We start from the raw sequence: 14020 nt of genomic DNA on the forward strand, positions 1-14020 counted from the left end.
GCTTGGATGCGGTAAGTGGCCGAGGAGGAGAGTGTCTGTTTATCGATCGAAACGGTTATCATTGAAGCAGAGTTTGGGAAACTTAACACAGACGCCGCTCTGTCTGCCGCCGTCCCGGAGCACTTTCCCTGCCTCTTCTCAAATAGCTCGGAGCAGCTGCTGAACGATCAGGGCAAATCATTCTTTGCCGACCTGGCGTACATGGCCCTCACGCGGTCCAAAGCGCGCCAGCTGTCGAAGGAACTTGACTTTGCGTCTGAGCGAACAGCGGTGCGGCACACGGACCGATCGAGGTAACTTGAGTGGCGAGCATGCGCGGGAGAGGCAGAGCTCGGAGGCTGGCTTGGGCGAGCGCGTCCTGGAAGTGACTGGGAGTGACACGTGCAGTGCTAGGCGCGATATGGACACGACGGCGCAGTTAGGCGACGCGGGCTCCACACTCACTCCGGTTTCCGCCAGCTGACCGGAGCTGGCTGCAGTTGAAAGGGAAACTCTGATTCGCGAGCAACAGGAAGACTGTTCAATAGCCAATGAGGAAGGGGCCGAAATCCTGACGACGGCTGATATGAAGGTATGTGGTTTACAGCTAATGCTGGAACAGCTGACGTTGGACGCGCGTCTAAGTGCCGCTCAAAAGGAGGAGTTAAAGGGAATCGCTTCAGAGTTTAGGGAGATTCTTTCGAACCGTCCTGGAAGGACCATGGTCCTAGAGCACGACATCGAGTCAACATCTTAGCAACCGATCCGCAGTAAACCGTACCGTTGTTCACTCGTGCAGAAAAAAATCATGGCGGAGGAGATTCAGCGCATGCGTGACTGGGGGTTATAGTGTCAAGTGAGATAGAATACACATCGCCCTTGATACTAGTACAGGTTCCAGGAAAAGATCCGAGGCCATGCGTCGATTATCGGCGTCTGAACGCGATAACCCGAGATCAGACATATCCGATACCGAACCTGGAAGGAAGGGTAGAGACGGTGTCGAAGTCAAATTACATATCAACCCTGGACCTCGTGCGAGGATATTGGCAAGTACCCCTTACGGAACGGGCTAGCTGCTGCGCCGCCTTCGTTTCCGCGCTTGGAACATTCAGTCCACTGATGTTGAGCTTCGGCCTCAGTAACGCGCCGTATTGTTTCTCTAGCCTGATGGACAGAGTGCTTCATGGTTTAGGCGAGTTCACATTGCCGTACCTCGATGATGTTGCCATATTTTCGGACACTAGGAAGTCACATCTGGAGCACTTTCGAGTCGTGTTCAGCAGGTTGAAAGAGACAGGCCTTACTGTGAAACCAGCTAAATGTCACCTAGATTGCGGTGAAGTGATTTATTTGGGCAATGTGGTGGGGCGCGGCCGGCGTAGACCTTCCGACATCAAGGTAGCCGCTGTTGCGAACTATCCCCGGCCAACCTCGAAGACGGATATAAGGGCCTTTTTAGGTTTAGCTGGATATTACCAACACTATGTGAGAGACTAACTACTCTGACCTTCGCAGTCCGCTAACCGACGCGCTTCGGAAGCCGGAGCCCGTTAAGGTGACGTGGAACTCGAAGAAAGAAAATGTGTTCCAAATGCTAAAGCGAGCGTTGAGCCATAGGCCGGTTCTGACGGCACCAGGCTTTTTGAAAGGTTTCATCATTCAATGCGACGCGAGTGATCGCGGCATGGGAGCGATGCTATGTCAAGAAGATGCTAGTGGTCATGAACGACCAATTTTGTATTTAAGTCGCAAACTAAGTTGTAGAGAAGAGGCATGCGGTACCTCTGAGAAAGAGTGCGCCTGCATTGTGTGGGCCGTTCAGAAGCTGGCTTGTTATGTCTGCGGTTCTAAGTTTGTTGTGGAAACGGACCATTGCCCTCTAACTTGGTTAAGTAGCATGTCGTCTAAAAGCGGCCGTTTGCTGAGATGGAGCATGGCCCTCCAGCAGCACACCCTCGTTGTCCGTTATAAGAAGGGAAGGTTGAACGCGAACGCAGATGCTCTAAGTCGTGCATTCTAGGCCTCGCTTCTTTCAGTGACCTGCTCGTTACTTACCTTCTCATACTTCGCGACAACCTGTCATGTTCGCAGGGAGATCGGGGAAAAAAATGAATGACATCATTTGCTTCCTCAATGGTATGTTTTCGGTCCAAGTGGTTTCAAGGGGACCATTCTATTTTTCATTATTATTCCGGGTTATTAATTGTTCCTGATATATTGGTGTGTTTAATTTGAAAAATGGTTGTTTGAGCCTTGGGTACCAGATCGTACACCTGCCTCTTCTTGCAGCGGGAGCAAAAAAGGGGGATAGCAATTTAGTTAGTTGATTTGGATTTTGGCCTCGTCTGGTGTTTGACGGGAGACAGAGGGCACTTGCTCGTGTTGGGTGTCGCCTTTTGCCAGTCAGTTTTGCAAGCTGCAGAACGACCAACCAAAATCAGTGGCGAGAAGCAAGGGCATCGGAACGACCCGAGTGGAGCTGGTCGAGGTGCCTTGGCGACAACGCTGCCAGCAGAGCTCCTGTTCCGCTGAGTGGGACCTGGGTACGTGAAGTTACCTGGTGTCCGGACACTGGACGTGAACTTGCACGAGCCTGACGATCGTGCGCGCCTGGCATCCGAGCCACGTGGAGGCAGCTCGTCTTCCCGGCGCCTTATCTGATGGCGGGGATGCTGTTGTGCCCGTACAACCAGCCCGGATTCCGAATCTACAAGATGCAGAATTTATCCTGCGAACGCCCTTTGGACAAACCCGGGGCTGCGCCGAAAGGCCCAGCGCCCTAACGCTCCCTTGACAAGTCAAAATGCTGCGCCGCCAAGCAGCGGCGAGCGACATGTCCAAACGTGCAACAAAGTGCTAGACAGCCCGGCGCCGTATTTCCTTTCCCCTGGAGGTCTCCGCGCGCGGCAAACTTGAATCGGGTGGCCAGCGCGGTCGCTGGTTGGACCTCTCGGACGACCGTCGAGCGCTGGCTTTGTATTGTGCCGTTTGAGTGACAATCGTTTCTCGGGGCTTTATAAGCCCCAACGCCGCCGCCTGGAAAACCGGATCCACCGAACCACTGTGAGCTGAGTGCCGCTCTCGAGTGGAGTTAGATGTGTTACGCGTTGGAGTCTCGCCGGACATCGCCGTGCACGAACAGTCACGTTTGCTGTTAGCTCTCGGCCCCGTGCCGATCCGAAGTTGTCCTGTATAATGACCTGTATATAGTGAATAAAGTCCCTTTTGTTATTCTCACCGACGCCTGACTCGGAGTTTTCGCTACCAACGCTCTGTCACGAAACGGTTGATGAGCGCTACCGGACCACCTCAAAGTCGCAACAGAGGCCAGTTCCTGCTTTGCGGAACTTTTACGGCCGGCTGGTTTGCCAAACTACTCTGTCAACTTCTCTTTGCATTTGTCCCAGCTGGTTAGCTCCTCTTCGTGGTTTTCGTACTACACCTTTGCCATGCCTCTTAGGTAGAACAACGGGTTAGATAGCATAAGCGTATACGGTCCCATCTGTTAATTCCCCTCACGCGTTCGTACATAGCCACCCACTCTTCAACGTCGGCACCATCGGTCCCGTAGAAAGTTCAGGATCCTTGGTTTGCACAACCACAGACGAATGTGACAGCGACGTAGCTGGCGACGGTGACGTTGAAGGCGGCAACGACCTTGATCCCGCGTGCTCACCGTCATTCATGGTGCGGTCGGCGATGCGACGTCCATTGTGGAGCTCCGTTTGCAGCCGTGGTGCCCCGCACCTCCCAGCAATATGTTACGGGAATGTTGGGAGTATACAAAGACTGTATTTGCAATATATATATATATATATATATATATATATATATATATATATATATATATATATATATATATATATATATATATATATATATATATATATATATATATATATATATATATATATATAGGCCTCTCCCATACTTCTCCAACTACCCCAGTCATGTATCCAAATTGTAGCCATGTTGTCCCTGCAAACTTCTTCATCTCATCCGCCCACCTAACTTTCTGCCGTCCCCTGCTACGATTTCCTTCCCTTGGAATCCAGTCCGTAACCCTTAAAGGGACACTAAAGTGGAAAATGATTTCTTCTGCATCAGTAACTTACCGTTCTACAACATCAAAAACACCACTCTTACATCGCTAAGACGTTTGGTAAGCCAGAAAAAGCGCCAGAACGAAATAGGGGTGGCGATGCCTACTTAAGTTCCCGCACCTGGGGGCTGTGACGTCTTCGATTTTGATGGCATCTTCTAGGGCCTACTAATCATATATAGCGGTACAGATCGACTACATTGTGTTCTAAAGGAACCAAATATTAAGCATGGCAAGTTTCGGGAACCTTTATTCAGCCAACGTGGCCCAAATGCGAAAACATTCTTTGGAATCCCTGAGGTCACGCTGACGTACCGGCGCTGGGGTTTCGGCGCCAAATTCAAGTACTGATACTTGGACCTTCATTTTCTCATCTAATAATCAAACAATTTTTTTTGAAATGACTGCCTGCAGGGTTTTCAAGCAATGCTTCATTAGTCTAAACTGATTTATTGTTTCGCTTTAATGTCCCTTTAATGATCATCGGTTATCTTCCCTCCTTAATACATTTCCTGCCCATGCCCCCCCCCCCCATTTCTTTTTCTTGATTTCAACTAAGATGTCATTAACTTGCGTTTGTTCCTTCACCCAATCTGCTCTTTTCTTCTCCCTTAACGTTACACCTATCATTCTTCTTTCCATAGCTCGTTGCGTCGTCCTCAATTTATGTGGAACGCTTTTCGTAAGCCTCCAGGTTTCTGCCCCGTACGTGAGTACTGGTAATACACAGCTGTTATACACTTTTCCCTTGAGGGACAATGGCAACCTGCTGTTCATGATCTGAGAGTGCCTGCCAAACGTGTATATATATATTGTAAGCACTATTAACATACTTCGTCCTTTTCATTTGTACATAGCCATCATCAGCTTCCCTGTATTTCTACTTCTGCAGCGCTGGACAACTTGGTCGGTCTCGGTATTATAAACTGGGGGAGGTACATCAAGACCGCGATGTCCTCTCGCGTTCCCGTCCTCTCTGGAGCTACGTTCCTGTCGCCGCCTGCCCCCGTCTACCCTACAACGATGTACACTTCCAACCATGCCCTTCCGGCGCCTCTAACCCTACCACACAGACCACCCCGCGTACGGCGCCCTCTTGGACTGTGACGAGCCCTCAACATGATCTCCCTGTCATTGTGGGACTCCGCGGTGATGACGTCGACGATTGGATCGACCGCTACGAGCGGGTGAGCTCTTGCAATAAGTGGAACGACACCCAGCAATAGAGGCACGTCGCATTCTACTTGATCAGTGTTGCAAAGACGTAGTATTTCAACCACGAATGCGACATCGCGGATTGGTCCACGTTTACCTCCAAGCCGCGGCAAATCTTCGCATCCTCGTCTGGCCGTGCAGAAGTAGCCAAACAGAAGCTGGGCACGCGCCTCCAACTTCCACATTAGTCTTACACCTCACACATGGAGGATATCTTGGCTCTCTGCCGCCTTGCGAACCCTAGCATGACGGAAGCCGAACGCGTTCGCCCCTTATTAAAAGGGATTGCGTCTGTCGCGTTCAACGCCATAATCGAGCAAAATCCGGCTTCTGTCCAAGAGATCACTTCCACGTGTCAACGCCTAGACGAGGTGCAGTCCATTCGTCTTCAACATGACAGCAGCGATCCTCAGGTGGTTCCCCATTCTCCAGATCTACGTGCTCTTATCCGCACCATCATCCGCGAAGAGCTTCAAATACAAGACCTAAGGCGTCCACCTGCTGCCTGCGCCCCAACCTCCACCTTCGACTTGGGCGAGGTCGTAAAGCAAGAGTTGACAGCGTGACTACACCCACGACGCATCTTGCTCCGGTAGTGCGCCCCACACCTACCTACGCGGATGGTGCTTCGCTACCCACCTCTATCGTGACCTCCGTGCCTTCTGACGTTTCCTATGACCGTTTGGCTTCGATGGGAACCAGAGCACTTGCTGCGCCATCCTACCCTCAGTGTCGTCCACCTCGTCCGGTTTGTTTTTACTGTGGTATACGCGACCATATATCTCGCTTCTGCCGTCGTTGATAGCAGGATGAAATACGAGGCTATGCTGAGCACGAGAAAGACCGCACTCGCCGACCAGACGCCTACAATACCGGATCGTACTCGTTCCCTCAACAGCGCTCTCCGTCTCTTCCAGCTGCTCCCAATCTGCCTCATAGTTTCCGTTCTGCCAGACGTCGTTCTCCATCGCCGTTACCGGCGCTCTACATCACCGCTTCGCCGCACTTCCCATCTTGTCGACCAGCACTCGGAGAACTAACTGTTGCAGTTTTTGGAGGGGCAACTGCGTCATATCGGTCTTCAAAAATTCCTCCTGTTCGCCCGGCCAACATGCTTTAGGTGACTGTCGAAGGTGTTCCCGCGTCAGCTCTCATCGATACCGGTGCCGCCGTTTCCTTTTCTTCATAGTGATCTGTGTTCCCGGCTCCGGAAAGTAAAAACGCCTTATCTTGAACCTATTTGGCGCGGTGCTACTAATGCGTTCATTCACTCCGACGGACAGTGTACTGCTCGTGTTCTCATCGACGGCTTACGACACCACATTAAGTTTATCATCCTGGCAACGTGTATCCATGAACTTATGCAGGGTTGGGACTTCCTACGTTCTGCTTCAGACTACGTGCTGCGTCCTGGTCACGAAGACGTTGTAGCCGTAACATCCAGTCAGATCGCCGACGGAGACGCCCCAGTCGCCTCTTCTTCCCGCTGTACTTCTCGCGGAATTCTCATTGCCACGTACCTTTCTCGTCCGGTTTTCACGTGACCGCGCCCTTCTGCCTGCTTGGAACACGACCCCAGATCCTGTGATGCCGCCCAAAGGGATGACTCTGGCAACCCTCGCCGACACTCAACCTATGTCTATAGTCACGCTTTGCTCTTCTTTATCACCAGCACCAACCTCAGGTTTGGATGATTCTTTCCCTCCTCCAGCCCTTCTTGGTTCTAACCGAACAGCCACACAGTCCGAAGCCTTACTGGTGGTCTTGGCAAAGCACAAAGCTTGTTTCGATGGCTGTTCCCTTGTGTTGAGCCAAACATCTGCGGCTACACACCGCATCGAAACCGCTATAATACGACGACGCCCCTATCGTGTATCGCCGTCTGAACGAAAGGTCATTGACCAACAGGTTGCTGACATGCTTGCACGGAAGATAATACGACCTTCATCTCGCCCGTGGGCTTCTCCCGTGGTTCTGGTAAAGAAAAAAGATGGCTCTGTTCGCTTTTGCGTCGATTATCGAGCGCTCAATAAGATCACACACAAGGACGTATATCTAATACCTCGAATTGACGACGCTTTGCACACACTACAAGGGGCGGATTATTTCTCCAGCCTTGATCTTCGATCAGGATATTGGCAAATTCCGATGAATGAGACTGACAAAAAGAAAAGACCGCATTCGCTACGCCAGACGGACTTTATGAATTTAACGTAATGCCTTTTGGCGTTTGTAACGCTCCTGCCACATTTGAGCGCATGATAGACAACGTACTTCGTGGTCTAAAATGGAAGACCTGCCTCTGTTATCTGGATGATATTGTCATCTTTACGTCTGACTTCAGCCAACATCATCATCGATTAGACGAAATTCTCAAGTGCTTTGCAAATGCTGGTCTCTAGATGAATACAAAAAAATGCAAATTTGCAAGCAAGACAATAAAAGTATTGGGCCACGTCGTCTCAAAAGATCGCATCCAGCCAGACCCCAAAAAGATTAGTGCTGTTCTCCAGTTTCCTCGCCCCTAGCAACAGAAATATCTACGTTTTCCTAGGCTTAGCGTCATATTTTCGTCGATTTATACGCAAGTTCGCTGCAATAGCAGCTCCTCTGTTCAAGCCACTGGTTACCGGTGCCTCTTTCACATGGACTAGCGACTGCAAGTCGGCTTTTGAAGCTCTTAAACGACATCTTACTTTCGGACCAGTGCTCCGCCACTTCGATAATCGAGCCCCCACCATACTCTTTACTCCACAAATCTACTTCTACCTATCATCCGCAAACCCGTGGCCTTACTGAGCGCTTCCACCTTACGCTGTCTGACATGATTTCCATGTACATCCGCCCTGACCACACTGACTGGGATTAAATTATTCCTTTTGTGACATTCGCATAGAATACTACTATTCAACGGACTACTGGCTACAGTCCTTTGTTCCTTGTCTATGGACGATCTTCTTCCACCATATTCGACAGAGAATTCTTTTTAGCACCTTCTTCGTATAACGCGTCGCTTCCAGAAGATTTTGCTGCCCTAGTTGTACATTGCCGTAAGATCGCCCGGCAAAGTACAGAAGCTGTCCAAGCTGAGCGCAAACGTCACTGCGACAACAAACGCCGTGACCTACGTTTTCACCCTGGAGACCAAGTCCTGCTTTCGACTCCAGCCCGCACTTCAGGCCTCTGTGAGAAGTTCCTTTAGCGCTACATTGGCCCATACACCGTTGTGCAGCAAACATCTGGAGTGAACTATCTCGTCCGCCCAGCACACTCCCTCACTGACCGGCGCTGCCGGAATGCCGAAATTGTTTGCGTCTCGCCGATGAAGCCCTTTACTCCCCGTTTAGATAATCTCTAATCTGCGGCCAGGCTGGCCGCTTCCATGACGGGGAAAGTTAGTATAAACACTATTAACGTAGCTCGTCGTTTTCATTTGTACATAGCCATCATCATCTTCCCTGTTCTTCTACTTCTTCGCGCATGAGCCGGGGCGTTGCCTTTTTTGGGAATAAACAGCGCTGGACAACTTGGTTGGTCTCGGTATTATAATATATATAACATTCGCAAAAGAAACATCGAACTTTATGGCGTGTGCTTTTACTGACGTTTCGGCCGAAAAAGCGGTTTTCGTCGTCATTCGCTCCGACGAAGGCCGGTCCTGCGGCCGAAACCTTAGTAAGAATATGTGCTTAAATGTTTATCTTTGTTTGCTTTTTTGAATGTTGCACCTTCGGGTCTGGCACGAAACCCTGCTGTTCGTATGCGTATATATATATATATATATATATATATATATATATATATATATATATATATATATATATATATATATATTGAAGCTGCCGTGGCCTTCGTTTGGACAGATCCCTACGAAGCAGCTTTTCAGGCTCTAAAGCGAGCCCTCACTTCCGAGCCGGTATTATACCATTTTGACACTGCTGCACCTACCATCGTCCACACCGACGCTAGCGCTCATGGCATAGGCGCTGTTCTACTACAACGTGACCATACCTCCACCATACGCATAGCTCAACGTGACCACTGTCACCATACCCGTGACCATACAACGTGACCAACGTGATTACAACGTGACCATACCCCGCACCTCCACCACTTCGGAGGAACTTCCTTATTCTCGAACATTTCGCGCTACGACGACAAATGAGTCGCGTGTCCGATGATTATATGTACAAATGCAATGATGACATGAATCGATGGTGATATGTACAGATGAGGAAGATGAGATGCGAATATTTTGCTCGCAATATGTATATATGATGTTTTAAAACCATTTTGGTTTACTTCTATTGAAACAGCACACCTTGTCACTCCCTGCCTGGCATGACCACTACGCTACACTTTCAACGTCAGCCTATGCGTCGATGCACGTGATGCGTTGGACAAAGGCCTCCTTATGCATTTACGCCTCCCCGGTGAATAACCATCCATCAAGAAGTGCAATGGACATCAATGTTCTGGCTTAGCCAGTTCCGCTCGCATGGTTGGGATCGCAACAGCTGTTCGGCGCATATCACAGAAGTGACGCCCAGTGCGCGTGCCAATTAAGAAGTTCTGTCAGAGACTTTACATTAGAGGCAGCCCTTCTGAAAGCATGTTGATCGCAAAGATAATCGTGCACTATCATATCTTGCATTAAACAGACGTGCAGAGGTAAACGTGCATGCTGATGTGCATCTCGAAAACTCGAGCAGAACAGATCGGTCGACAGCGTCAACTTGCCTTCATGCATAGCGAGCTAGCGAGCTTTGTGGCAACGGAGTATGGCTTTTATGCACCGACAGCGGATGCCTTTTATGTTAAATTAGACTGAAACATTAAAAGTGCGAAACAATAACAACGCTCAAACCTAAAAATGATGCATTTGTTTGGCGCGGCTGTTGAAACATACCCCATTGAGAAAAGTGGTTTTAAAGTCGATAAAAAAGATGTTGGCTTTAATTAATTAACCTAAATGAGATTGTCCCATCCCCGGATTGAAAAGGACGACCCCTAGCACAACTGCTCGATCTTACTCAGTAAGCTTACGTTTACTTCAATTTGTACTGCCACTAAACCTACGAGTTGACATGTTGCTACCGCATTCACCGCTTCGTCCTTATTGCGAGACTGCGATATTTTTTTTATTGCGATAGCAATTATTTTACATTCCAGGCGCGTTTATGCCGTCGCTGTCGGCGTCGCCGTCGCCGTGAAGTTTTTTTTCATGCGGACGATATTGGGGGCGAGCTCCACCACTGGAAAAGCTGGCGCCACCGTCGGCATGACGTGGCATGAGGGATCACGTGGACACAGCGGCCGCGTCGGCTGCTTCGGAAGCGCCAAAGCGAGCTGAAAACGAATGTTTTAAGTCCCACCTGCGCTGCGGTTCTGATTAAGTGGTGAGGCTTTACCGCCGTGGTTGTCTGCTTGACAACATTTGAAAATACTATAATAGGCAGTGGCTGCCTTTGGAGGCGTGCAGCATGGTAGGCTACTGCTCGGTGCTGCAGTGCCGGACGTACGCAGTGGAGCCCGGTGTCAACCTCATTCATACGTAGCCACAGGACAAGTAGCTGCGTGAAGCTTAGCTCGCGAGACTTAGAACCGGCAGACAGCCATCGGCTACAACTCGGGTATGCAGCAAGTAAAGACGCGAGGAAGATTTCTGCTACGGCCTAGGGACTCCGATGTTCGGCGAGTAGCAGAAAACGCTCACTGAGACGCTAGCGCGCGCCCGCTGCCCGGCTAATGTCATGACGGTTTTGTCTATGAACTTGTTGATGCTAGATACTGGCAAGTTCACTAGAACGGAAAGTGAGCTGTAAGACGCACTATAAAAAAAGGCATGGCGTATGCGTGGTCATGTTTGTGATATGAATTAATGCACTGGATTACGAAAAAGAAGCAGAGGGAAATGGCACGATGGGAAGACCGATAAAGATACAGTGCGACGCAGCTTGAGAAGTAACATTGAAATGTCCAAGAATTTAGAAGACAAAAAAGATTGAATCATGGCGACGGCACATCACAGTCGCCGTAGCTAGGCTTCGAAGTCTGTATAACGAAATTATTTTTGAACAGTTGCGATAGCGTCCACACGCAACAATGGTTGCTTGTGTACTGTCAAATGCTCATATGCTGCGGCCTAAAGCTCACGGCACGGTGCGAAAACGCGCTTACAGCGAAAGCAAAACATAGTGCGCGGACATGCATGCAGACGCGCAGTCGGTCGCTGCGAACCTGTGCGATCGCTGCATTGAGGCTTCACTCTGTTATGCTCCATTTGGTTATACAGACGAACCACTATGAGAACATATTTCACATAGTTTACTCTCAGCGTTTGCCTACCTTTGACGCGAGAAGTCGGTCTGGGAGACTCCATCGCGGCGATCGCATGCAGTGGTGTTCACTGTACGTATTCGGTAAACAGATAGCGTCTATAAACGATTCTGTGCTTTCAGTTTGCCCAAGATTATTATATCGACAGTCAAAACCTTCTTTCGTTGTGAGAGTACTTACATAAATGTCCAGGAGGGCTGCCACGTGGTGTTCTTATTGAGCGCCGTAAGTGAAACCTATGAGGAGCGTGCCGCGTGATCCCTCATACTAGGCAAAGGAGGCGCTTCCGACAGATGGCGACTCCGTAAGTCCTCGCCCCCGATAGTTGCCTGAGAAGATGTTGCTATAGGGTTTCCTGTACAATAACTACTGGACGGAACTTTGACGTTTCAATAGTTGAGCCATCATGGGTAGTACACGGATTTTTTCTGATCTTCGTGCTTGTAGATTCAAGTGTCCTTGCGGCTTTCTTTATTATGCTTTATCTACTTTAATTGTCCTAAACTTCTGAGAAATATATACATTTCTAAATGCAGAAGGCTGCGAACACGCACAGTCGCTACTAATTGCAATGGTTCAGCCTGTCGAGGTGGCCATATTTAATCGCGCCAAGCGTCTCAACGCGCTGGCTTGCCCGCGAGGAATTCATAAGGGCGTCCTATGCCAATCCTCGATGCCTGCGTTCAGGGCTTAATGGTTTCAGTACCGGACTTCTGTGCTAGAGGTCTGGTCGAAACAGAGCACGCGCGCCTTGCTTTCGGTCTTTTCGGTCGCTCTCCTCCTACGTCGAGCGCTCTGAGGTGATTTGAGCCCTGCCGACTGAGCTGTCGTCGAGATTCAGAGCGGTTACGCCGCGTCACCACAACACGGCGTTGTCGCCGTTGGCGATGGTCCGCGTAACGTAGCCAACCTTAAGAACTGTACGCTGGCCCGTCTGAACCAGCGCTCGCAACACCCGCGCGTCCGCCATTTTTCTCGGCTGCCGTAGCTGCCGATGCGAAGCCACGTAGTCACGTGGCTTCGGATGCGCCATCGTCTCATCCGAAAGCGAGGAACACGTTCAGCTTGCGTGCTTGTCTTCGGCCTTCGAGTTCGTGGAACGCACAATCTGCCCGTTGGAGGCGACCGGTCGAAGATAGCATAAGAGGCTAAACTAAGATTTGTGAAAGAGTGCAAACACAGCACGGGATAAGCATTCCCTCATTTTCCCTTCTGCGAGGTACTCACACTTCATGTCTAGAGCAGCCTGTGTTGTCACTTCAATATTTCTAGTGCTGGAAAGCCTAATAGCCCGTTCTCAGTATTAAAGGCCAAAAGCATAAACATTTTGAACCGTGTAATAAAAAACCCTTTTCAAGTAGCACTAGATGTAGAACTGCCTCCGTGCAAAATGCTTCATTAGAAAAGGTAAAAATTGACGTTTTTGATACCAACAGAAAAAAAAGAGGAACGAAAAAAAAGCCGCCGCCATTACTCCTCGCCGGAAATGACGCGCACCCAGAGCGTTGACAACCAACGCGGTCCCTCGGCACTCATGCCGAGGGACCCAGGTGCACTGAAAATCTCGGAGACGGCGTGTTGGGGATCTCTTTCATATCGGCTAAGCACCACGTTCACGCGTCGTCTGCTTAAGTGCTATTTAAATGCTGCCAATAAATAGACCAGTGCTGAAGCTTTACGAAGGTTGCTTGAACAGTATATGTAACTCATTTATAACCAACTTTGCCATGGGAAACTTCGTTGTATTAGCCCTTTGAGACAAAATCCCATAGTGGCTTTTACTATGCTGTACCGGAGGCGTAACTACAATGGTATCTTAAAGGCACTTTTCCGATGGAGTCTACAGAATATCACGCAGTGAAGAACGTGACATCGTGTGAGATGATTGCACGTCTGTTTGATTCACAACCTCCGTGCGCACGACATTCTTTTCATCGGCGCCATACCGTACTCCCTCCCTCTATCAGTCGTAACGTGCGTTCCGTCGGCAACAGAGAAGCCCAGAGGCGTTCGCACCATTGGAAAGAGAAATAGACGCCACAAAGAAGGCCCAAACAACATCTTGAAGCGCCCAGAAATATGACATTCGATTCCGTGCCGGTCGCTACTGCCGTCTTTTCCATTTCGCTTTCCAAAAGCGCAATGCCTGCTCCAGATGGGCACCGAAAGCAAGGGCTTGTGGGGGAAGGGACACGATGTTTCAGAGAGCGCTCTGTGAAAACACAATTTGCCTCGGATGGGCAACACTACCAGCACAAAATGAAACGGGCGAAAAAGGAATTGGGGAAAAACTCGGAGGGCGGTATGCGTGCGCGGATATGCAGTGCCGGCGCCTCGCGCCCTATACTCCGTACTCTTAGATGCATGCAGCTCCGTGAAACC

At 49.7% G+C, this 14020-nt stretch overlaps 1 protein-coding gene across 1 annotated transcript in view; it reads left to right on the forward strand.

The window, feature by feature from the left end:
- The window catches only part of LOC142564287 (aldehyde dehydrogenase 1A1-like), a 242882-nt gene that overhangs the window by 74005 nt on the left and 154857 nt on the right, over positions 1 to 14020 (forward strand). The gene's annotated exons all lie outside the window — the stretch shown is intronic.

The sequence above is a fragment of the Dermacentor variabilis genome, chromosome 11, assembly GCF_050947875.1.
Source record: "Dermacentor variabilis isolate Ectoservices chromosome 11, ASM5094787v1, whole genome shotgun sequence".
Lineage (NCBI taxonomy): Eukaryota > Metazoa > Arthropoda > Arachnida > Ixodida > Ixodidae > Dermacentor > Dermacentor variabilis.